Source organism: Periplaneta americana, chromosome 14 (assembly GCF_040183065.1).
Source record: "Periplaneta americana isolate PAMFEO1 chromosome 14, P.americana_PAMFEO1_priV1, whole genome shotgun sequence".
Taxonomy (NCBI): domain Eukaryota; kingdom Metazoa; phylum Arthropoda; class Insecta; order Blattodea; family Blattidae; genus Periplaneta; species Periplaneta americana.
The window spans coordinates 59,760,317-59,774,859 of NC_091130.1; the positions used below are offsets into that span (position 1 = coordinate 59,760,317).

At 36.2% G+C, this 14,543-nt stretch overlaps 1 non-coding gene across 1 annotated transcript; it reads left to right on the plus strand.

The window, feature by feature from the left end:
* The first annotated feature begins 13,942 nt into the window (after positions 1–13,942).
* On the plus strand, positions 13,943–14,014 carry TRNAY-GUA (transfer RNA tyrosine (anticodon GUA)). Its single transcript has one exon. It is a non-coding gene; the product is annotated as a tRNA-Tyr (tRNA).
* Positions 14,015–14,543: the final 529 nt, after the last annotated feature.

The following is a 14,543-nucleotide window of genomic DNA, read 5'->3' on the forward strand; positions in this document are numbered from 1 at the left end:
CTCAAAATCTATCATAGATTATTTTATAGCAAATAGAAAATTATCCGAATTATTTTTAGATGTCAAGGTCTTCAGAGGAAGTGACATTGGATCAGATCATTACCTTGTATTAGCAAAAGTGAGATATACACCAAGATGGCTACATTTAACAAAGATAAATGCCCCCAAAAAAGAATTAATGCGTTACAAAATTAGATTAATCCATGACGACAGTGTACGCTGGCTTTATCAAAAAAGACTTGAACAAAAAATGTTAGAAATACCTGAAGATGAAGACATTCACAAAGAATGGGAAAATATTAAAACTCAAATATCACAGGCAGCCACGGAGAGCATCGGAAAATATAAGGCTTTCACACAAAAGAAAAAATTAAGATCTTGGGATGATGAAATTAAGGAGATCATAAAAAATAAAAATATAGCTTATAGAAAATACCTTCAAACAAAATCCGTTAATGATGAAATAGATTATAAACATAAAAGGGCGATAGCTAACAGAGAAATTAGAAAACGACACAGGCAATCATGGAAAGAGTTTATATCTTTTTTAGAAACTGACATTTATAAAATGAAACCCAATACATATAAAATTTTAAAATACATGAACAGAGACATAAAGGAATCCGCCAAGATAAACCCTTGCCCCAAAATAGAAACATTCCTAGACTTTTACAAAAACTTATGGAACAATCCTACTTTTGATTCAAAATTCTGGGACACAAAAAACCCAGATGAACAATGCATTACAAAAGAAGAACTACAAGAAGCATTAAAGAAGACGAAAAATAGTAAATCACCTGGAGAAGATAACCTAAATTCAGAATTGTATAAATATGCAGGAGATCTATTTCAAGAAAGATTACTAAGATTTCTAAACAGAATATATCTGACTGCCACTTTACCGGAAGAATGGAAAAATAGTGTAATTATTCCCATATATAAAACAGGAGATAAACAGAATGTTGAAAACTATAGAGGGATTAGTATCCTCAACACATGTTATAAGATATTTAGTAGGATTTTAAATGAAAAATTAAAAAAACATGCTGAAACTTTCCTTCTGGAGTGTCAAAATGGCTTTAGAAAAGGAAGATCATGTGTAGATCCATTATTTAGTATCAAACTATTGTTGGAAAAAAGAAGAGAATTTAATTTAGAAACCCATATAGCTTTTATTGATTTTGTGAAAGCTTTTGATAAAGTCCGAAGAGACCTTTTATTCGACATATTACAAGAAAAAAATATTCCAAATTTGCTATTCCAAAATATAATAGAAATCTACACGGACAGCAAAATAAGTGTCAAAATAAATAACTGTATATCCGAAAGAAAATTAGTTAATAATGGAGTTCGACAAGGTTGTCCACTATCACCAACTTTATTTAATATTTATATAAATGAAATTATTTTAAAATGGAACCAAATCTACACATCAGGAATCAAAATAACCAGTGCTCTAACATTAAATACCTTACTCTATGCCGATGATCAAGTCATAATTTCCAATTCAGAGGATAATTTACAAAGAGGATTGTATACATTAAATGAAATATTAAAAGATTTTGGGATGGAAATTTCAGCACAAAAATCAAAAGTAATGGCATTTTTAGGACAAGACCCAGTGAGAAGTAAGATAATACACAATAACCAATGCCTCGAACAAGTGCAAAATTTCAATTTCTGGGTTGTGAAATATCTTATCAAAATGAAAAAGATGTGAATAAGAAAATTACCAAATTTACACAAATTCTAGGAATAATAAACAATACATTAAAAGCTAAATTAGTACAAAAATCTACAAGAATAAAAATATATAATACACTAGCATTACCCACCCTTCTATACGGAAGCGAGATTTGGACATTAAAGAAAAAAGACATGAACAGAATCAAAGCAACGGAAATGAAATTTTTCAGGAGAACAGCAGGATATACTCTTTTAGACCGAAAAAGGAATGAAGAAATTTTAGAACAATTAGAAGTAGAGTCAGTAGAAGAAAAAATCACCAGATACAAATTCAATTGGCTAGATCATGTAAGAAGAATGGAAAATTCAAGAATCCCAAAAATTATGATGCAATATAAACCTAGAGGACATCGTCGACCAGGAAGACCGTTAAGAAGACTGCTAGATGGGGCCGAAACAGGTCTACAGAGGCCTAATTCGTGAAGGATGATGATGATGATGATGATGTATATCTATTATCAGACAGTACAACTCACTTGATGACATGTGTCAGAGGAAGAACTGCATCTGAAATCTGATTAGTGCAATATGTAGCTAGTCAGCGATGTATGCAATGGAGGGGGAAAGGAACTGGTCACCCTATCCCATTATCTCCTGGCCTAGTTGCCTTATGAGTGATGCCTTGATAGTGTCACTTGTGGGGTCCAGACCTGTCTTCGGACAATTGACTAAACAACAATACCGGAAACTCGCGAAAGACAAGGCAATAAAAAAGAGGAAATTGTGAGAAGCGCAAAAATAATGTGCTATTTAAAAAAACAAACACAGCCAGCTTGTTCCACTTCGAGTCCAGATACATCAGAGTGTAAGAATGTGGCGAACAGTACCGAAAATAGTGGAGCGTGTGGTTTATCTGAGTCAGGCGTTTCCGATATTAGAAACAGTAATAATGACGCGGAATCAATTATTTTAGTGGATCCAAATGACGCATATAGGGCGAAATAAGGAGCGGAAATATTGTTCTCTGCCTAGAGACGCCAAGTAGCTAGATTCGCCCCTGACTGTAACTATTTATAGTAAGATTTGTTAGTTACTTAATCAACGACCATCCAATAGCATGCGGTGTTAAGCGTTAGTTACACATATGAGCCGTTCAGAGCAGAAGTGGTGCAAGGCAAAAACGGATAATGGGGATTAAAGTAAACATTATGTAAAATACAGAGCAAAGAAGCAATTAATATTCAATTTATTTAAACTATTAGTAGTCAGTGGATAGCAAGAAGGGCATATTAATTGCTACTTTGCGCTGTTTTTTTACAGAATTTTTACTTTAAACCTCATTACCCAATTTTGACTTACACCACTTTTGCCCTGAACGGCTCATATAACGAGGTTAAACAATTTTAGGAGTTGCTCGCAGCATAGCTAGGGGTTCTTGAGCAATCCCTGGAACCGCCCTGGTTACGGCTCTGGTTATAACATACATGAAACTGTCTTAATTAAGTGCTATCATATCTCCTTAAATAATGACTCTATTTAAGGTATCTATAATCATCGTATCGATACAATGCTTGTCATTTCTTCTATCGCAACAGCGATTCTATTCTTCAGTTCCTGGAATCCGACAAGTGAGACTGACGAACCTTACTTTTTGAGGCCCTTGTAAAGCTTGTCGTTCACCGATTGAGTACCTGGTCCCGCTCCATGCCCCCTCTTTGGAGACAGATACTCATTCCCCCGGAGAAGTGTTGCTGGCACATGATTGGCTATCAATTCATCGGCTGTTTAGTGTGCTCACAGAGCATCAGGGAAACGAAACTACGTGGATTTCTCTGTCACTAAATCTTTTTTCATGCGTCTATTTATTATATATGATTTATTTGGGATGATCTAAGATGTTTCTATGTTCTATTATAGCGGAAATAAGCATGCAGTTTGTGTGTTATTGAGTTTACAGTATGTTTCAGTAATGGACAAAATATTGTGAACTTGAGCTGTGTTTATTTCTTCAGAATTGACTGCAGTTTCAAGGTAATATTGAATTCTTCTATTATTCCGGAAACATTTTATTTTTAATACTATTTTAGTTACAGTTATTTCTATTATGCCACTGTTATAATTTAGGATGAAACTACGATATCTCCCCACACTAAACAGGAAGAGAAAATGTACTTAAATAATGAAAGGTCATTACATTTCTCAGCCTCACGTCATTTAGCTATCCCCTCATTTAATCCACCTAATTCATAACAGAGAATAATGTAGAGAGAGTTCAATCACTCTTATGTTTACTATCCTTTAAGGTCAATGTAGAGCATCCACCGGCCACTGAACGAATATTGCACACTTTTTCACTGCTAATGTGGCGCTATAAACCAATTTTCAATACTTTTATCACAACCACAACACATTTAAAATCTTACTATACCATACATAGAGAATTATTACTACATTAACACATTTAGTATACACGAAATATGTAAAATGTAATTATTATGAAAGTCGTCATTGCTTCTTCTTCAAATTAGTAGTATTAGTACGATCTACTTCCACTAGATGGAAACAGACACGATTGGCAGAGCCGGCAATACATGAAAACGAAATGATACTAAGTGTGAGGAATGTTACTACAGGTGTGTAGTATTATGTGACAGGTTAGGTTAGGTTTGATTAGGTGTGTATTATGTGACAGGTTAGGTTAGGTTTGATTAGGTGTGCAGTATTATGAGAAAGGTTAGGTAAGGTTTGATTAGGTGTGTATATTATTACTATGTTGACAACACTGAAACCCACTGTTACATTAAAGAAATATGGTGGTATTCTTCGTTCACGCACGACGATTTTCGTATATAAGTAAGGTACGTGTTTAGGGCTGGTTGGATGGGCTTACAGCTCTCCCACATCAATTATCTACTACTCAATACTTTCAATCCAAGGCATTTTGAAGGTATTTTATCAAGTTCCTGTAGTGGTCGGGACATAAGTAACATTTACCGTTCCTAATTATTTTTCTTCAAGGGTCATATAATAATCGTAGTTTCTTTATGTTTTGACATTGGACTAGAAGACAGAAATGAGCATTTAATACTTGATTGCTTGAGAAGAAAGTTTCTGTTTCGGGAATTACAGTATTGCAAAAAATTTTAGGATGTCCAATATTTATTAACAATAAATTATATTTTGTAATACAACTTTTACGTCTATTTACAGTAGAGTGGCGGATATTCCTATTTGATACTGTCGAAAATATTTGGTCGGGCATTTGGTCCCAAAATGTCCAAATCCGAAATGTTTGGTCATACAAAATGTCCAAATCCGAAATGTTCGGTCATACAAAATGTCCAAATCCGAAATGTTCGCTACTTCAAAATGTCCAAATCCGAATTATTCACTAATCCAAAATGTCCAAATCCGAAATGTTCGTTAATCCAAAATGTCCAAATCCGAAATGTTCGATCATCCAAAATATCGAAACCCGAAATGCCCTCCATCTCTTAGTTTTTTGTTATGTATTATTATTAGATTGAATGATGAGTAGAATTTAAGTATATTGTAATACAGTATTGTATAAATTACATCCGGAAACTGTGATCACGAAACTGACTTGAGCGGTTTTTTATGTCGTCATTCCCGGTAGGGATTATTACGTGTCCGCGTTCAAGTTCCGGTTTTATGAACACAGAATTATTGATATTCCTCCGTGCACGTACTCTACTGCTATTTTCATATTACGTTACTCACCGTAATTAAGATAAATCTTAATTAGAAATTTAGTTATACTGTAGTGACTAGACGTTCCTTAACAGAGATTTAATTTCAATACTAGTACATATTACCTGCTATTTATAAATTCTGTTAAATATTAATACTTTATTTCTTTATTAGCATTTGTGCTTACCTTCATTTTTTATTATTTTTGTTATATTGGTAACAACTGTCCTCATGTAGCTTACGTATTCTCTATCGATTTTGTGCATCTGTTCTGTTTATCAACAAACTGCGGATTGTCACCAGACCTATTTTCCACCTACATGAACAGGAGTAAAGATTGTAGGCAAACACAAAATGGATACGCAATAAATAGAAATATGAAACTGGATTCGATCGTTTTTGTTATTGACTTAGATTCTTAACACTTTCAGATGATAGTCTACAAAGATTCATTTATAATTTACAAACAGTCGTTCAGTGGAAAAAAAAAACAATACAGAGTAAAATCTGTTTGAGGAATAAGATACTCATGCGAAGAAACCATCTTTTGTTACCTTGGATATTATCTCCCTATTTTTGAAGGCGCAGACATAGCCTACTAAAGAAATTTAACAGTTACTTCAGCACTACAGGAATCATTAATAGAATTATGAAGCCATCCCTCACACAAAAGCATACCAGAATACGCAAGCACAATACCTGTCTCAGTACGACCTATATTAAGCTATAGAAGGGAAACGTGGACATCGATGAAATCTCATGAGAGCAGAATAACAGTTTCTGAAATGCGATTCATTCGCAGAACAGCGGGACATAGGCCTACAGAATGGGATCTATAAAGGAACACTGATATTTTGCAAGAACTCAAAAACAAATCAATTCTGGAACGCAGCCATCGGTGTAAAATAAACTGAAAACAACATATTATAAGACAGAGCTCAAGTAGGATCCCCAAAGCTGTTTGTAACTATATACAGAGAGACCGAAAGACCTACAGCACTCTAGCATGAATATTTTATACATAACTGTGACAGGGCATAAAGGTTAATAGGTAACATGATGAAAGTCTAAAATGTGTCTGTAAAAGGTAAAAATATTTCGGAAAACTTGAAGTAATGTAAATTTAACACAAGAAAGACTCATAATACCTTTTCCGAAGTGATATAGTGTTAAAAGTTGTGTAATGAAGATATAAAAATATTATTTTGTAGAACCTTTGGTCGCAGGAATCGTAGTTTGATTCTGTCACTGGAGATAATATTCTAATTATTATAATGAAAATTATTCTAATACGTAATTCAAGCACAGTTTCAGTATTCATTGCATCATCATCATCATCATACTCTAATGTTGGAGTAAAGCTGTGACTGAAGCCCTCGGCTCACCGTAGAGCATCAGCGACTGCTGAGATGGAGGATCGCATTAATCCACGTCGAGCTGTAGGGTGATTAATGACAGAGTTATGAAACAGTTGAGAAATACATTCCGCTTTATAAGAATCCCTGTTACGTGAAAGACATACGAAACAAAGTAGAACCTCACTGGTTATTAACTCCCTCTGCGTTAAAAAGTCGCAGATTTTCCCCTAGAGAGCAGAATGACTTCGTTCCTCTTCTTTACCCTGTTTGTGTAGTCTTCGTAGCTTCATAGGATTTTCACCTTTTCATTTCTTTTTGCTCTGCTGTTCTTTTCCTACGCCTACTTTTTCCGTTCATCTTCTACTCTTCCATCTGATCTCTTCCTGCGTCTTCACTTTCCCTTCTCTTTTTCCTTTTTGTGTTTTGTGTCCCTGCACCTATAATTTCTGTTTTTGTTTCGTTGCTCATTCTTTCTATCCTTCACTATTCCTTCTTTTTCAATTGTAATTTTCCCCTCCTGGTTGGATTTTTTCCGAGGTTTTCCCCAACCATAAGGCAAATGTCAGGTAATCTATGGCGAATCATCGGCCTCATCTCGCCAAATATCATCTCACTATCACCAATTCCATCGACGCTAAATATCCTCATAGTTGATACAGCGTCGTTAAATAACCAAGTAAAAAATATTTTCCCCTCTCCTTTTCTTTCCTCCTGCCTGTCCATTTTCTGTTTCTTCTTTTCCTGTTGTAATTTTTATGTTCCAATTTTTCTGCTCCTTTTGCTCTATCTATCGTTTCCTTATACTAATTTTTCTGCTCACTTTTCTGTCGTTATTCCGATCACTGTTTTCCTGTTCTCATTGTTCAGCTCCTTATTTTCCTGTTCTCATTTCTTTACTCCTTGTTTTTCTGTTCCTTATTTTCTCTTCTTATTTTTCTGTTCCTTATTATTCTATTCTCATTTTTTTGGTTATTATCTCGTACTCATTTCCGATTTTATTTTTCTGTCATCATTGTTCTGCTTCTAATTTTTAAATTCTCACTTCCTTCCTCATTTCCTTGTTTTCATTTTTCTGCTCATTTTCCTCTTCCTTATTTTTCTGTTCTCATTCTTCTGCTTTTTATTTTGCTGTTCTCATATCGATGCACCTTATTTTCCTGTTTTCATTTCTCTGCACTTTTCTTTCCTGTTCTCATTTCTCTGTTCCTTATTTTCCTGCTCTCCCATGTTTGCTCCTTATTTTCCTGCTCTCCTATGTTAGCTCCTTATTTTTCTGCTCTCCTGTGTTAACTTCTTATTTTCCTGCTCTTCTGTGTTTGCTCCTTATTTTCCTGCTCTCCTATGTTTGCTCCTTATTTTCCTGCTCTCCTATGTTAACTTCTTATTTTCCTGCTCTTCTATGTTTGCTTCTTATTTTCCTGCTCTACTATGTTAACTTCTTATTTTCCTGCTCTTCTATGTTTGCTTCTTATTTTCCTCCTCTCCTATGTTAACTTCTTATTTTCCTGCTCTTCTATGTTTGCTTCTTATTTGCTTCTTATTTTCCTGCTCTCCTACGTTTGCTCCTTATTTTCCTGCTCTCCTATGTTAACTTCTTATTTTCCTGCTCTCCTACGTTTGCTCCTTATTTTCCTGCTCTCCTATGTTAGCTCCTTATTTTCCTGCTCTCCTATGTTAGCTCCTTATTTTTCTGCTCTACTATGTTAACGTCTTATTTTCCTGCTCTTCTATGTTTGCTTCTTATTTTCCTGCTATACTATGTTAACTTCTTATTTTCCTGCTCTTCTATGTTTGCTTCTTATTTTCCTGCTCTCCTATGTTAACTTCTTATTTTCCTGCTCTTCTATGTTTGCTTCTTATTTGCTTCTTATTTTCCTGCTCTCCTACGTTTGCTCCTTATTTTCCTGCTCTTCTATATTAGCTCCTTATTTTTCTGCTCTCCTATGTTAACTTCTTATTTTCCTGCTCTCCTATGTTTGCTCCTTATTTTTCTGCTCTCCTATGTTAACTTCTTATTTTCCTGTTCTCCTATGTTTGCTCCTTATTTTTCTGCTCTCCTATGCTAACTTCTTATTTTCCTACTCTCCTATGTTAGCTCCTTATTTTTCTGCTTTCTTATGTCAACTTCTTATTTTCCTGCTCTCCTATGTTTGCTCCTTATTTTCCTGCTCTCCTATGTTTGCTCCTTATTTTTCTGGTCTCATTTTTCTGCTCCTTATTTTTCTGATCTCATTTTTCTGTTCCTTGTTCTCCTTTTCTCATTTTCTTGCTGCTTATTTTCCTTCTCTCCTATATTTGCGCCTTACTTTTCTGTCCTCATTTTTCTGCTCATCATTTTTCTGGTCTCATTTCTCTGCTCGTTACTTTCCTTTTCTCATTCTTTGTTGCCCTCCTATATTTTCTCCTTATATTCCTGTTCTCATTTTTCTTCTCCTTATTTTTCTCTTCTCATTTTCTGCTTCTTATTTCCTGTTCCCATTTTTCTCGTTATCATTTTATTTTTCTCATTTTTCTACTCCTCATTTTACTCTTCTAATTTTTCTCCTGCTTTATCTGTCCTCTTTCCCTATTCCTCTTTATAAGACTAACAATGTAAAGTGCCAGCATAATTGTGTCGCTGGCTTATTGCAACTTGCTTGGATTAAAGCAATCAAGTTATCGGCAATACCCAACGCACTGCCTGTCACACGGTCACTTAGGTGTGACTCACTTTGTATATATACAGTGTGAAAGGGATAAAACTACGTTAATTTTAACTAGTAAAATATATAAATGAAACTAGCATATCGGTTTGAATAACCGTTTCTCTATCTATGTATAATGATCAGGCTTCGAGACTTCGGAACCAATAGAGCAGTTCAGTGGGAAATCCGCATAACGGCGTACTGAGTATAGTGGTAAAGCGTACAGTCGTGGGGGTACTGTAGAATGAATGAATAACAAAAATATGCAAATGAAAACGTTCTAGATTTGAAGGTTCTGACGAATAATTTGGGTTTCATACAAACCTATTTTCAAACTTTGTCTGAAACTATTACACGGTTAGAAAAGTCAGAGCAAGAGATGCCGGAAGCCCTCAAATTAATTGAGGAAATTACACAGAGAATTAATGAGACACTAAGTACACCTGTACCTGAACGTGTAAAACAGAAGTGGAAATAAATTTTATGTAAAAATAACTGATATGGAACATTGTGTAATATAAACAGCAAATTAGTGGACATAGAGTCACCCGAGACTAAAGGACTGTGTCTTAGAGACTGCAATGATGTTAGGTTTTTTCGTTTTGCTCCTATCACGTCATTGCGACGTAGAGCGCAGCTTTTCACAGTATAAACTGTGTTTGGCTGATAACCGAAAAAGATTTACGTTTGAGACACTGAGAGTATATCTTGTAGTACATTGCAATTCGGTACTGTAACTGCAGTTTCTAAATACGACCAATAGGATAGATGAAAATATTAAAATTGCTACATGTTTATTTTCACCATTAACACTGTATAATTAATCACAAATGCTTATAAAAGACAGGAGAATAAATGCTTTTCACATTCTTTTGACATTGTCATTGTGTAATGTATATTTACTTTCAGAATGTACATATGTGTGCTCTTCCCCATACTACCGTACTCTACTCTAAATAGCAACGTTGTTACCTGAACACATCTCTACCTTTCACTACCTGCAGCGAGTCAACAACCTATAGTACAAGCACAGTAAACTTATTGTATAGGGTCCAAAGTCTCGAAGCCTGATAATGATTATGGAAAAAATCGAGTTTCTGTTGAGAGATTGGAAGTCGATACGTTGCAAAAGCGCTAGGTTCCCCATAAATTAAAAGCATACCTAGGTAGGTACTCACGATTAGTAAATATTTGCATTGTCCTTAATTGACTTCACCTTTAGAATTCTACGAATAGAGTGCATAAGACTTGCTACTGCTGAGGTACAACGTAAGAACACAGATAAACAGTGTACAGTACTGTACACTTGCCGAGCAACACTTAAGTGCAGCGATGCTTGTTTTTCACGTTGATATCGTATCACTCAAACGTATCAATACCCAACAGTTTTACCATAAATGGAATTCAAACTTCAGACAAATATTTTTTTTTCGACTAAACAGTTATTCAAATACCAAAGTGACATTGATTTTTTTGTTACTTACAACCTAAAAATTCTGTTCTTAAAATTAATACAGTTATAATCCTTTCACTCTGTATAAATTTTCCATTCTCCGTGGATGCTAAGAGGCACAATTCACCAACCGAAGTCAAATGACCACGTAGAGTACTCGGGTCAATGACGGAATAAGATGGATAAATGAATGGGCGATGACATCACAAATACCAGTATATAGCTAAAAATCTCCATTTTTAAAAGCGATATAGTATGTTTTACATTTAAAATTTTCCTGAAGAAGCCTAATTCCGTACTGATAGTCATAAGAGCACGTCAAGTGAATTTAATTGTAACATGGATCTTTCGGCGTATTGGCACATGCCACTGAAGTACAATACTTTAGGTCAATGCTTTATGACTTATGACACCTGGAGGTTACATGTCACTAACGTATCATATTGACGTCGCAAGTCACTGATGTATCGCACGTAACGCCACAAGTCGTATATATACCACAAGACATGAATCTACCTCACGTGCCGACACAATATCACTGAAATCTTACTGTGCCATTCACCTATCCTACGTGACGTCTCTTGGCTTTAGGTTTCGGGCTGTTGCTGTAGTCTCTTTTTCATGTTACGTGAGAAGACATGCAAAGAACACGGAAAGCGCTATCGAGAGAGCTTCAGTAGGGAGACACCGATATACGCCAAGGTTACCTCAACTTACTTCCGACATAATGATAGGTGCGCCACGACTTCCGACCCAAGATAGTGTTAGGTGCGCCACGACTTCCGGCCCGAGATAGTGTTAGGTACGCCTCGACTTCCGGCCCGAGACAGTGTTAGGTAAGCCTCGATTTCCGGCTCGAGATATTGTTAGGGGCGCCACGACTTCCGGCTCGAGGCAGTGTTAGGTACGTCACGACTTTCGACCCGAGATAGTGTTAGGTAAGCCACGACTTCCGGCCCGAGATAGTGTTAGGTGCGCCATGACTTCCGGCCCGAGATAGTGTTAGGTGTGCCTCGACTTCCGGCCCCAGACAGTGTTAGGTAAGCCTCGATTTCCGGCCCGAGATATTGTTAGGGGCGCCACGACTTCCGGCTCGAGGCAGTGTTAGGTACGCCACGACTTTCGACCCGAGATAATGTTAGGTAAGCCACGACTTCCGGCCCGAAATAATGTTAGGTGCGCCATGACTTTCGGCCGAGACAGTGTTAGGTGACGTGCGGCTTGCCGGCGTGATCCTTATCTGAATTTATTTTCGCGTACATATTCTTGATAAAATCGAGAAGTTCCCTTTGCGCTCCGGTTACACATCTTGCATATAGTCTAGGCTTACGAAGGTTAGGTTTGGTTAGTTTAGGTTTTTATTAACCAAGTCCGTGCAATCACAATTATCATCTCACAGCCAAACTATTCCTCACGCGCTGCAGGAGAGGTCCGCGCATGCGCCACAGACAAACTGTTCCTGTCGCGAGCCCCTCTTTTTTAGGTGCGCCACGACTTCCGGCCGGAAATAGTGTACGATGCGCCTAAGTTTCATACTTGCCGACTTACACTTACTTCCCACTTCACCAGATTTATGACTGGCTATGAAGATTACGTAGATGTGGTTAAAAATAATTGATATACGCACTTTGTCAGTATTGGTTAAAATACTTTAGCGAATTTTGTTTTCCGTATTGGTTAGTCATCTATTAAGCTTACTGTTCTTCAAGTTCACTTGTAGAGCATCTGCTTTCATAAAAAATTTTTTAATAAAATCTGCTTCTGTTATTCTGTTTTCAGGATAGGCCTACTGTTTTTTTTTCAGAATTGTAACTCGCTTGCACTTGTCACAGACTTTACGAATTCTTCTTACTGGTACATACTGATGACTGCTTCGGATTTTTACTTGTGTTAAGGTGTCAATGAAGGTAAATATGTTGGGATGGTTATGATAAAAGGAAGATATTGAACTTTGAATGGAGCGATTCTACGATATTTGTGATTTCTGTCTTGTCTCTACAGCGTACGTTTGCCCACATTCTGAGGAGGGGAACTTGATGTCTACGTAGAGAAATATAGTTGTCGAATAATTAAGCGCAAAAGGAATCTGCTCTCTCTCCTTCAGGTTTGCTGGTCATCAAGTCATCTGTGAAGCAGTCATCAATGTCTTGAATTTGTAGAAACGGAAGTAAAAAAATATATCCCAAAAATTTACTAGACTCATGCCCATCTAAAACAAATTTATGCGCCGTGGCGCACTTAGGTATTATACCTGCAGCAATCTGTCGCACGCATGATGCTGCTGGAATGTTTACCGATACACATTTTAGGATTAAAACCCCAACTGTGGCGCACATGGTAGACACCCCTTCATTAAGCTAGTGTCCACTTGACGTTGACAGTAGCCAACCTTGCTCCCTCTTATTTCAGAATATTTATAACACAGCTTAATGATTAATTTGTTATATTTATCTTTCAGTTTCCGCCATCAAATACTTTTCTTAGTCATCAATCGCCAATGTCGATATTATAATAAAATTCATAAAATCTAATTACGTTTTATCACCGGCTGTTTTTTTCTCGTGCCCATAGGCCTATGGTATGAAATTCTGATGTTTAATATTATAACTTTTTACTGTTTGTATAGATTACGAGTAGTAGATGAGACAAGCCTACAGTCATTTAGGCCACTGTTACGGGACCGTCCACACCTGTGAAGTAACGGTCAGCGCGTCTGGCTGCGAAACCAGGTGGCCCGGGTTCGAATCCCGGTCGGGGCAAGTTACCTGGTTGAGGTTTTTTCCGAGGTTTTCCCTCAACCCAATACGAGCAAATGCTGGGTAACTTTCGGTGCTGGACCCCGGACTCATTTCACCGGCATTCTCACCTTTATATCATTCAGACGCTAAATAACCTAGATGTTGATACAGCGTCGTAAAATAACCTAATAAAATAAAAAAAGTTACGGGACCATTGTCCTAGTACCTTCAAACTTTGACATGAGCAAAAATGACTAGAGGGAACCCAAGAGTTGGAACTCAGAGACAATTCTATCCGACGTCGGGGTTGTATCCGGTGTGGCTTAGTGGATAAAGCATCAGCATGTAGAGCTGAAAACCCGGGTTCAAATCCCGGCGCCGGAGAGAATTTTTCTCCGTTCCATTACTCTTTCATCGTATGATGACGCAGAATATCTGCATGGAAATATCATATGTACTTCGGTACATTGAAATAATAATATAAGATTAGGATATTTAAATATAAATTTGTTATATATTCTTGGGCCTATATTACTACTATGATTAAATACTGTAGCAGTGTTACATTTTGGTTCAAACAATCTTAAAGAATTCATACCTTTTGTTTCATAACTATGCGAAAACAATTCAAATTTATTTCGATTTTTATGTATGAATTTTATTAATACAATATAATACATTTGTCTTATTTTAAGAACATTAAAGCCTAAAAACAATTTTTGAGATGGAAAATGAATAGGTTTATGAAGACATATTTAATTATTTTCTTCTGTAACAAATAAAGTGGATTAAAATTAGATTTAAATAAGCTACCCCATCCTATAATTCCATACATAATTACCGATTGAAATAACAATAAATATATTGTGCGTAATAAACTTATTGACAAGTAATTCCTCAATAAAACAAAATA